We start from the raw sequence: 12,239 nt of genomic DNA, 5'->3' as shown, positions 1-12,239 counted from the left end.
TCCCTGTCTCACTGGAACGTACCAATGCAGAACTCCACACAAATATGCCCTGAACCTGTACCCTCAATAACCTCCCTGACTCACTGGAACATAGAAATGCAGAACTACACTCAAATATGCCCTGAACCTGTACCCCTCCATAACCTCCCAGTCTCACTGGAACGTACCATTGCAGAACACCACACAAATATGCCCTGAACCTGTACCCGACCATAACCTACCAGTCTCACTGGAGCGCACCAATGCCGATCTCCACTCAATATGCCCTGATCCTATACCGTGCAAAACCTCTCTGTCTCACTGGAACGTACCATTACAGAACACCACACAAATATGCCCTGAACCTGTACCCCTCCATAACCTCCCTGTCTCACTGGAAAGTACCAATGCAGAACTCCACACAAATATGCCCTGAACCTGCAGCCGACCATAACCTCCCTGTCTCACTGGAACGTACCACTGCAGAACTCCACACAAATATGCCCTGAATATGTACCCTCCATAACCTCCCTGTCTCACTGGAACGTACCAATGCAGAACTCCAGACAAATGTGCCCTGAACCTGTACACCTCCATAACCTCCCTGTCTCACTGGAACGTACCAATGCAGAACTCCACACAAATATGCCCTGAACCTGTAACCCTCCATAACCTCCCTGTCTCACTGGAACGTACCAATGCAGAATTCCACACAAATATGCCCTGAACGTGTACCCGCCCATAACCTCCTTGTCTCACTGGAATGCACCAATGCAGAACTCCACACAAATATGCCCTGAACCTATACCCCTCCATAACCTCCCTGTCTCACTGGAACGTACCAGTGCAGAACTCCACACAAATATGCCCTGAAGCTGTACTGGTCCATAACCTCCCTGTCTCATTGGATCGTCCCACTGCAGAACTCCACACAAATATGCCATGAACCGGTACCCTCCATAACCTCCCTGTCTCACTGGAACGTACCAATGCAGAACTCCACACAAATATTCCCTGAACCTTTACCCGACCATAACCTCCCTGTCTCACTGGAACGTACCACTGCAGAACTCCACACAAATATGCCCTGAACCTGTAGCCTCCATAACCTCCCTGTCTCACTGGAACGTACCAATGCAGAACTACACACAAACATTTCCTGAACCTGTACCCCTCCATAACCTCCCTGTCTCACTGGAACGTACCAAAGCAGAACTCCACACAAATATGCCCTGAACCTGTGCCCCTCCATAACTTCCCTGTCTCACTGGAACGCACCAATGCCGAACTCCACTCAAATATGCCCTGAACATGTACCCCTCCATAACCTTCTGTCTCAATGGAACGTACCATTGCAGAACACCACACAAATATGCCCTGAATGTGTACCCGCCCATAACCTCCTTGTCTCACTGGAACGCACCAATGCAGAACTCCACACAAATTTGCCCTGAACCTGTACCCCTCCATAACCTCCCTGTCTCACTGGAACGTACCATTGCAGAACTCCACACAAATATGCCCTGAACCTGTACCCTCCATAACCTCCCTGACTCACTGGAACGTACAAATGCAGAACTACACTCAGATATGCCCTGACCCTGTACCCCTCCATAACCTCCCAGTCTCACTGGAACGTACCATTGCAGAACACCACACAAATATGCCCTGAACGTGTACCCGCCCATAAGCTCCTTGTCTCACTGGAACGTACCAACGCAGAACTCCACACAAATATGCCCTGAACCTGTACCCTCCATAACCTCCCTGTCTCACTGGAACGTACCAATACAGAACTACACACAAATATGCCCTGAACCTGTACCCGACCATAACCTCCCTGTCTCACTGGAACGCACCAATGCCGAACTCCACTCAAATATGCCCTGATCGTGTACCGTGCATAACCTCCCTGTCTGACTGGAACTTACCATTGCAGAACACCACACAAATATGCCCTGAACCTGTACCCCTCCATAACCACCCTGTCTCACTGGAAAGTACCAATGCAGAATTCCACACAAATATGCCCTGAACGTGTACCCGCCCATAACCCCCTTGTCTCACTGGAACGCACCAATGCAGAACTCCACAGAAATTTGCCCTGAACCTGTATCCCTCAATAACCTCCCTGTCTCACTGGAACGTACCAATGCAGAACTCCACTCAAATATGCCCTGATCCTGTACCGTGCATAACCTCCCTGTCGCACTGGAACGTACCAAAGCAGAATTCCACACAAATATGCCCTGAACGTGTACACGCCCATAACCTCCTTTTCTCACTGGAACGCACCAATGCAGAACTCCACACAAATTTGCCCTGAACCTGTACCCCTCCATTACCTCCTGTCTCACTGGAACGTACCAATGCAGAACTCCACACAAGTATGCCCTGAACCTGTACCCCTCCATAATCTCCTTGTCTCACTGGAACGCACCAGTGCAGAACTCCACACAAATATGCCCTGAACCTGTACTGGTCCATAACCTCCCTGTCTCATTGGATCGTCCCACTGCAGAACTCCACACAAATATGCCATGAACCGGTACCCTCCATAACCTCCCTGACTCACTGGAACGTACCAATGCAGAACTCCACACAAATATGCCCTGAACCTGTACCCGACCATAACCTCCCTGTCTCACTGGAACGTACCACTGCAGAACTCCACACAAATATGCCCTGAACCTGTGCCCCTCCATAACTTCCCTGTCTCACTGGAACGCACCAATGCCGAACTCCACTCAAATATGCCCTGAACATGTACCCCTCCATGACCTTCTGTCTCAATGGAACGTACCATTGCAGAACACCACACAAATATGCCCTGAATGTGTACCCGCCCATAACCTCCTTGTCCCACTGGAACGCACCAATGCAGAACTCCACACAAATTTGCCCTGAACCTGTACCCCTCCATAACCTCCCTGTCTCACTGGAACGTACCATTGCAGAACTCCAAACAAATATGCCCTGAACCTGTACCCTCCATAACCTCCCTGACTCACTGGAACGTACAAATGCAGAACTACACTCAGATATGCCCTGACCCTGTACCCCTCCATAACCTCCCAGTCTCACTGGAACGTACCATTGCAGAACACCACACAAATATGCCCTGAACGTGTACCCGCCCATAAGCTCCTTGTCTCACTGGAACGTACCAACGCAGAACTCCACACAAATATGCCCTGAACATGTACCCTCCATAACCTCCCTGTCTCACTGGAACGTACCAATACAGAACTACACACAAATATGCCCTGAACCTGTACCCGACCATAACCTCCCTGTCTCACTGGAACGCACCAATGCCGAACTCCACTCAAATATGCCCTGATCGTGTACCGTGCGTAACCTCCCTGTCTGACTGGAACTTACCATTGCAGACCACCACACAAATATGCCCTGAACCTGTACCCCTCCATAACCACCCTGTCTCACTGGAAAGTACCAATGCAGAACTCCACACAAATATGCCCTGAACCTGCACCCGACCATAACCTCCTGTCTCACTGGAACGTACCACTGCAGAACTCCACACAAATATGCCCTGAACCTGTACCCTCCATAACCTCCCTGTCTCACTGGAACATACCAATGCAGATCTCCAGACAAATGTGCCCTGAACCTGTACAGCTCCATAACCTCCCTGTCTCACTGGAAGGTACCAATGCAGAACTCCACACAAATATGCCCTGAACCTGTAACCCTCCATAACCTCCCTGTCTCACTGGAACGTACCAATGCAGAACTCCACACAAATATGCCCTGAACCTGTAACCCTCCATAACCTCCCAGTCTCACTGGAACGTACCAATGCAGAATTCCACTCAAATATGCCCTGATCCTGTACCGTGCATAACCTCCCTGTCTCACTGGAACGTACCAATGCAGAACTCCACACAAATAGGCCCTGAACCTGTAACCCTCCATAACCTCCCTGTCTCACTGGAACGTACAAATGCAGAACTCCACACAAATATGACCTGAACCGGTACCCTCCATAACCTCCCTGTCTCTCTGGAACGTACCAATGCAGAATTCCACACAAATATGCCCTGAACCTGTACCCCTCCATAATCTCCCTGTCTCACTGGAACGCACCAATGCCGAACTCCACTCAAATATGCCCTGATCCTGTACCGTGCATAATCTCCCTGTCTCACTGGAACGTACCATTGCAGAACACCACACAAATATGCCCTGAACCTATACCCCTCCATAACCTCCCTGTCTCACTGGAACGTACCAGTGCAGAACTCCACACAAATATGCCCTGAACCTGTACTGGTCCATAACCTCCCTGTCTCATTGGATCGTCCCACTGCAGAACTCCACACAAATATGCCATGAACCGGTACCCTCCATAACCTCCCTGTCTCACTGGAAAGTACCAATGCAGAACTCTACACAAATTTGCCCTGAACCTGTACCCCTCAATAACCTCCCTGTCTCACTGGAACGTACCAATGCAGAATTCCACTCAAATATGCCCTGATCCTCTACCGTGCATAACCTCCCTGTCTCACTGGAACGTACCATTGCAGAACACCACACAAATATGCCCTGAACCTGTACCCCTCCATAACCTCCCTGTCTCACTGGAAAGTACCAATGCAGAACTCCACACAAATATGCCCTGAACCTGCACCCGACCATAACCTCCCTGTCTCACTGGAACGTACCAATGCAGAACTCCACACAAATAGGCCCTGAACCTGTAACCCTCCATAACCTCCCTGTCTCACTGGAACGTACCAATGCAGAACTCCACACAAATATGCCCTGAACCGGTTCCTTTCATAACCTCCCTGTCTCTCTGGAACGTACCAACGCAGAACTCCACACAAATATGCCGTGAACCTGTACCCTCCATAACCTCCCTGACGCTCTGGAACGGTCCAATGCTGATCTACACACAAATATGCCCTGAACCTGTACCCGACCATAACCTCCCTGTCTCACTGGATCGCACCAATGCCGAACTCCACTCAAATATGCCCTGATCCTGTACCGTGCATAAACCTCCCTGTCTCACTGGAACGTACCATTGCAGAACTCCACACAAATATGCCCTGAACCTGCACCTGACCATAACCTCCCTGTCTCACTGGAAAGTACCAATGCAGAACTCCACACAAATATGCCCTGAACCTGCACCCGACCATAACCTCCTGTCTCACTGGAACGTACCACTGCAGAACTCCACACAAATATGCCCTGAACCTGTACCCTCCATAACCTCCCTGTCTCACTGGAACATACCAATGCAGATCTCCAGACAAATGTGCCCTGAACCTGTACAGCTCCATAACCTCCCTGTCTCACTGGAAGGTACCAATGCATAACTCCACACAAATATGCCCTGAACCTGTAACCCTCCATAACCTCCCTGTCTCACTGGAACGTACCAATGCAGAACTCCACACAAATATGCCCTGAACCTGTAACCCTCCATAACCTCCCAGTCTCACTGGAACGTACCAATGCAGAATTCCACTCAAATATGCCCTGATCCTGTACCGTGCATAACCTCCCTGTCTCACTGGAACGTACCAATGCAGAACTCCACACAAATAGGCCCTGAACCTGTAACCCTCCATAACCTCCCTGTCTCACTGGAACGTACAAATGCAGAACTCCACACAAATATGACCTGAACCGGTACCCTCCATAACCTCCCTGTCTCTCTGGAACGTACCAATGCAGAATTCCACACAAATATGCCCTGAACCTGTACCCCTCCATAATCTCCCTGTCTCACTGGAACGCACCAATGCCGAACTCCACTCAAATATGCCCTGATCCTGTACCGTGCATAATCTCCCTGTCTCACTGGAACGTACCATTGCAGAACACCACACAAATATGCCCTGAACCTATACCCCTCCATAACCTCCCTGTCTCACTGGAACGTACCAGTGCAGAACTCCACACAAATATGCCCTGAACCTGTACTGGTCCATAACCTCCCTGTCTCATTGGATCGTCCCACTGCAGAACTCCACACAAATATGCCATGAACCGGTACCCTCCATAACCTCCCTGTCTCACTGGAAAGTACCAATGCAGAACTCTACACAAATTTGCCCTGAACCTGTACCCCTCAATAACCTCCCTGTCTCACTGGAACGTACCAATGCAGAATTCCACTCAAATATGCCCTGATCCTCTACCGTGCATAACCTCCCTGTCTCACTGGAACGTACCATTGCAGAACACCACACAAATATGCCCTGAACCTGTACCCCTCCATAACCTCCCTGTCTCACTGGAAAGTACCAATGCAGAACTCCACACAAATATGCCCTGAACCTGCACCCGACCATAACCTCCCTGTCTCACTGGAACGTACCAATGCAGAACTCCACACAAATAGGCCCTGAACCTGTAACCCTCCATAACCTCCCTGTCTCACTGGAACGTACCAATGCAGAACTCCACACAAATATGCCCTGAACCGGTTCCTTTCATAACCTCCCTGTCTCTCTGGAACGTACCAACGCAGAACTCCACACAAATATGCCGTGAACCTGTACCCTCCATAACCTCCCTGACGCTCTGGAACGGTCCAATGCTGATCTACACACAAATATGCCCTGAACCTGTACCCGACCATAACCTCCCTGTCTCACTGGAACGCACCAATGCCGAACTCCACTCAAATATGCCCTGATCCTGTACCGTGCATAAACCTCCCTGTCTCACTGGAACGTACCATTGCAGAACTCCACACAAATATGCCCTGAACCTGCACCTGACCATAACCTCCCTGTCTCACTGGAATGTACCAATGCAGAACTCCACACAAATATGCCCTGAACCTGTAACCCTCCATAACCTCCCTGTCTCACTGGAACGTACCAATGCAGAACTCCACACAAATATGCCCTGATCCTGTACCGTGCATAAACCTCCCTGTCTCACTGGAACGTACCAATGCAGAATTCCACTCAAATATGCCCTGATCCTGTACCGTGCATAACCTCCCTGTCTCACTGGAACGTATCAATGCATAACTCCACACAAATAGGCCCTGAACCTGTAACCCTCCATAACCTCCCTGTCTCACTGGAACGTACCAATGCAGAACTCCACACAAATATGCCCTGAACCGGTACCCTCCATAACCTCCCTGTCTCTCTGGAACGTACCAATGCAGAATTCCACACAAATATGCCCTGAACGTGTACCCGCCCATAACCTCCTTGTCTCACTGGAACGCACCAATGCAGAACTCCACACAAATTTGCCCTGAACCTGTACCCCTCCATAACCTCCCTGTCTCACTGGAACGTACCAATGCAGAACTCCACACAAATATGCCCTGTACCTGTCCCTCCATAACCTTCTGTCTAACTGGAACGTACCATTGCAGAACACCACACAAATATGCCCTGAACCTGTACCCCTCCATAACCTCCCTGTCTCACTGGAACGTACCAATGCAGAACTCCACACAAATATGCCCTGAACCTGTACCCGACCATAACCTACCAGTCTCACTGGAGCGCACCAATGGCGATCTCCACTCAAATATGCCCTGATCCTATACCGTGCAAAACCTCTCTGTCTCACTGGAAAGTACCAATGCAGAACTCCACACAAATATGCCCTGAACCTGCACCCGACCATAACCTCCCTGTCTCACTGGAACGTACCACTGCAGAACTCCACACAAATATGCCCTGAATATGTATCCTCCATAACCTCCCTGTCTCACTGGAACGTACCAATGCAGAACTCCAGACAAATGTGCCCTGAACCTGTACACCTCCATAACCTCCCTGACTCACTGGAACGTACCAATGCAGAACTCCACTCAAATATGCCCTGATCCTGTACCATGCATAACCTCCCTGTCGCACTGGAACGTACCAAAGCAGAATTCCACACAAATATGCCCTGAACGTGTACACGCCCATAACCTCCTTGTCTCACTGGAACGCACCAATGCAGAACTCCACACAAATTTGCCCTGAACCTGTACCCCTCCATAACCTCCTGTCTCACTGGAACGCACCAATGCCGAACTCCACTCAAATATGCCCTGATCGTGTACCGTGCATAACCTCCCTGTCTGACTGGAACTTACCATTGCAGACCACCACACAAATATGCCCTGAACCTGTACCCCTCCATAACCACCCTGTCTCACTGGAAAGTACCAATGCAGAACTCCACACAAATATGCCCTGAACCTGCACCCGACCATAACCTCCTGTCTCACTGGAACGTACCACTGCAGAACTCCACACAAATATGCCCTGAACCTGTACCCTCCATAACCTCCCTGTCTCACTGGAACATACCAATGCAGATCTCCAGACAAATGTGCCCTGAACCTGTACAGCTCCATAACCTCCCTGTCTCACTGGAAAGTACCAATGCAGAACTCCACACAAATATGCCCTGAACCTGTAACCCTCCATAACCTCCCTGTCTCACTGGAACGTACCAATGCAGAACTCCACACAAATATGCCCTGAACCTGTAACCCTCCATAACCTCCCAGTCTCACTGGAACGTACCAATGCAGAATTCCACTCAAATATGCCCTGATCCTGTACCGTGCATAACCTCCCTGTCTCACTGGAACGTACCAATGCAGAACTCCACACAAATAGGCCCTGAACCTGTAACCCTCCATAACCTCCCTGTCTCACTGGAACGTACAAATGCAGAACTCCACACAAATATGACCTGAACCGGTACCCTCCATAACCTCCCTGTCTCTCTGGAACGTACCAATGCAGAATTCAACACAAATATGCCCTGAACCTGTACCCCTCCATAATCTCCCTGTCTCACTGGAACGCACCAATGCCGAACTCCACTCAAATATGCCCTGATCCTGTACCGTGCATAATCTCCCTGTCTGACTGGAACGTACCATTGCAGAACACCACACAAATATGCCCTGAACCTGTACCCCTCCATAATCTCCCTGTCTCACTGGAACGCACCAATGCCGAACTCCACTCAAATATGCCCTGATCCTGTACCGTGCATAATCTCCCTGTCTCACTGGAACGTACCAGTGCAGAACTCCACACAAATATGCCCTGAACCTGTACTGGTCCATAACCTCCCTGTCTCATTGGATCGTCCCACTGCAGAACTCCACACAAATATGCCATGAACCGGTACCCTCCATAACCTCCCTGTCTCACTGGAAAGTACCAATGCAGAACTCTACACAAATTTGCCCTGAACCTGTACCCCTCAATAACCTCCCTGTCTCACTGGAAAGTACCAATGCAGAATTCCACTCAACTATGCCCTGATCCTGTACCGTGCATAACCTCCCTGTCTCACTGGAACGTACCATTGCAGAACACCACACAAATATGCCCTGAACCTGTACCCCTCCATAACCTCCCTGTCTCACTGGAAAGTACCAATGCAGAACTCCACACAAATATGCCCTGAACCTGCACCCGACCATAACCTCCCTGTCTCACTGGAACGTACCAATGCAGAACTCCACACAAATAGGCCCTGAACCTGTAACCCTCCATAACCTCCCTGTCTCACTGGAACGTACCAATGCAGAACTCCACACAAATATGCCCTGAACCGGTTCCTTTCATAACCTCCCTGTCTCTCTGGAACGTACCAACGCAGAACTCCACACAAATATGCCGTGAACCTGTACCCTCCATAACCTCCCTGACGCACTGGAACGGTCCAATGCTGATCTACACACAAATATGCCCTGAACCTGTACCCGACCATAACCTCCCTGTCTCACTGGAACGCACCAATGCCGAACTCCACTCAAATATGCCCTGATCCTGTACCGTGCATAAACCTCCCTGTCTCACTGGAACGTACCATTGCAGAACTCCACACAAATATGCCCTGAACCTGCACCTGACCATAACCTCCCTGTCTCACTGGAATGTACCAATGCAGAACTCCACACAAATATGCCCTGAACCTGTAACCCTCCATAACCTCCCTGTCTCACTGGAACGTACCAATGCAGAACTCCACACAAATATGCCCTGATCCTGTACCGTGCATAAACCTCCCTGTCTCACTTAACGTACCAATGCAGAATTCCACTCAAATATGCCCTGATCCTGTACCGTGCATAACCTCCCTGTCTCACTGGAACGTATCAATGCATAACTCCACACAAATAGGCCCTGAACCTGTAACCCTCCATAACCTCCCTGTCTCACTGGAACGTACCAATGCAGAACTCCACACAAATATGCCCTGAACCGGTACCCTCCATAACCTCCCTGTCTCTCTGGAACGTACCAATGCAGAATTCCACACAAATATGCCCTGAACGTGTACCCGCCCATAACCTCCTTGTCTCACTGGAACGCACCAATGCAGAACTCCACACAAATTTGCCCTGAACCTGTACCCCTCCATAACCTCCCTGTCTCACTGGAACGTACCAATGCAGAACTCCACACAAATTTGCCCTGTACCTGTCCCTCCATAACCTTCTGTCTAACTGGAACGTACCATTGCAGAACACCACACAAATATGCCCTGAAAGTGTACCCGCCCATAACCCCCTTGTCTCACTGGAAGGCACCAATGCAGAACTCCACACAAATTTGCCCTGAACCTGTACCCCTCCATAAACTCCCGGTCTCACTGGAACGTACCAATGCAGAACTCCACACAAATATGCCCTGAACCTGTACCCTCAATAACCTCCCTGACTCACTGGAACATAGAAATGCAGAACTACACTCAAATATGCCCTGAACCTGTACCCCTCCATAACCTCCCAGTCTCACTGGAACGTACCATTGCAGATCACCACACAAATATGCCCTGAACCTGTACCCGACCATAACCTACCAGTCTCAGTGGAGCGCACCAATGGCGATCTCCACTCAAATATGCCCTGATCCTATACCGTGCAAAACCTCTCTGTCTCACTGGAAAGTACCAATGCAGAACTCCACACAAATATGCCCTGAACCTGCACCCGACCATAACCTCCCTGTCTCACTGGAACGTACCACTGCAGAACTCCACACAAATATGCCCTGAATATATACCCTCCATAACCTCCCTGTCTCACTGGAACGTACCAATGCAGAACTCCAGACAAATGTGCCCTGAACCTGTACACCTCCATAACCTCCCTGTCTCACTGGAACGTACCAATGCAGAACTCCACTCAAATATGCCCTGATCCTGTACCGTGCATAACCTCCCTGTCGCACTGGAACGTACCAAAGCAGAATTCCACACAAATATGCCCTGAACGTGTACACGCCCATAACCTCCTTGTCTCACTGGAACGCACCAATGCAGAACTCCACACAAATTTGCCCTGAACCTGTACCCCTCCATAACCTCCTGTCTCACTGGAACGTACCAATGCAGAAATCCACACAAGTATGCCCTGAACCTGTACCCCTCCATAATCTCCTTGTCTCACTGGAACGCACCAATGCCGAACTCCACTCAAATATGCCCTGATCCTGTACTGGTCCATAACCTCCCTGTCTCATTGGATCGTCCCACTGCAGAACTCCACACAAATATGCCATGAACCGGTACCCTCCATAACCTCCCTGTCTCACTGGAAAGTACCAATGCAGAACTCCACACAAATATGCCCTGAACCTGTACCCGACCATAACCTCCCTGTCTCACTGGAACGTACCACTGCAGAACTCCGCACAAATATGCCCTGAACCTGTAGCCTCCATAACCTCCCTGTCTCACTGGAACGTACCAATGCAGAACTACACACAAACATTTCCTGAACCTGTACCCCTCCATAACCTCCCTGTCTCACTGGAACGTACCAATGCAGAACTCCACACAAATATGCCCTGAACCGGTTCCTTTCATAACCTCCCTGTCTCTCTGGAACGCACCAACGCAGAACTCCACACAAATATGCCGTGAACCTGTACCCTCCATAACCTCCCTGACGCACTGGAACGGTCCAATGCTGATCTACACACAAATATGCCCTGAACCTGTACCGTGCATAAACCTCCCTGTCTCACTGGAACGTACCATTGCAGAACTCCACACAAATATGCCCTGAACCTGCACCTGACCATAACCTCCCTGTCTCACTGGAATGTACCAATGCAGAACTCCACACAAATATGCCCTGAACCTGTACCCTCCATAACCTTCTGTCTAACTGGAACGTACCATTGCAGAACACCACACAAATATGCCCTGAAAGTGTACCCGCCCATAACCCCCTTGTCTCACTGGAAGGCACCAATGCAGAACTCCACACAAATTTG

Source organism: Hemitrygon akajei, unplaced genomic scaffold (assembly GCF_048418815.1).
Source record: "Hemitrygon akajei unplaced genomic scaffold, sHemAka1.3 Scf000066, whole genome shotgun sequence".
NCBI classification, from domain to species: Eukaryota; Metazoa; Chordata; class Chondrichthyes; order Myliobatiformes; family Dasyatidae; genus Hemitrygon; species Hemitrygon akajei.
The sequence above is the reverse complement of the archived record's forward strand: the minus strand, read 5'-3'. Positions refer to the sequence as shown.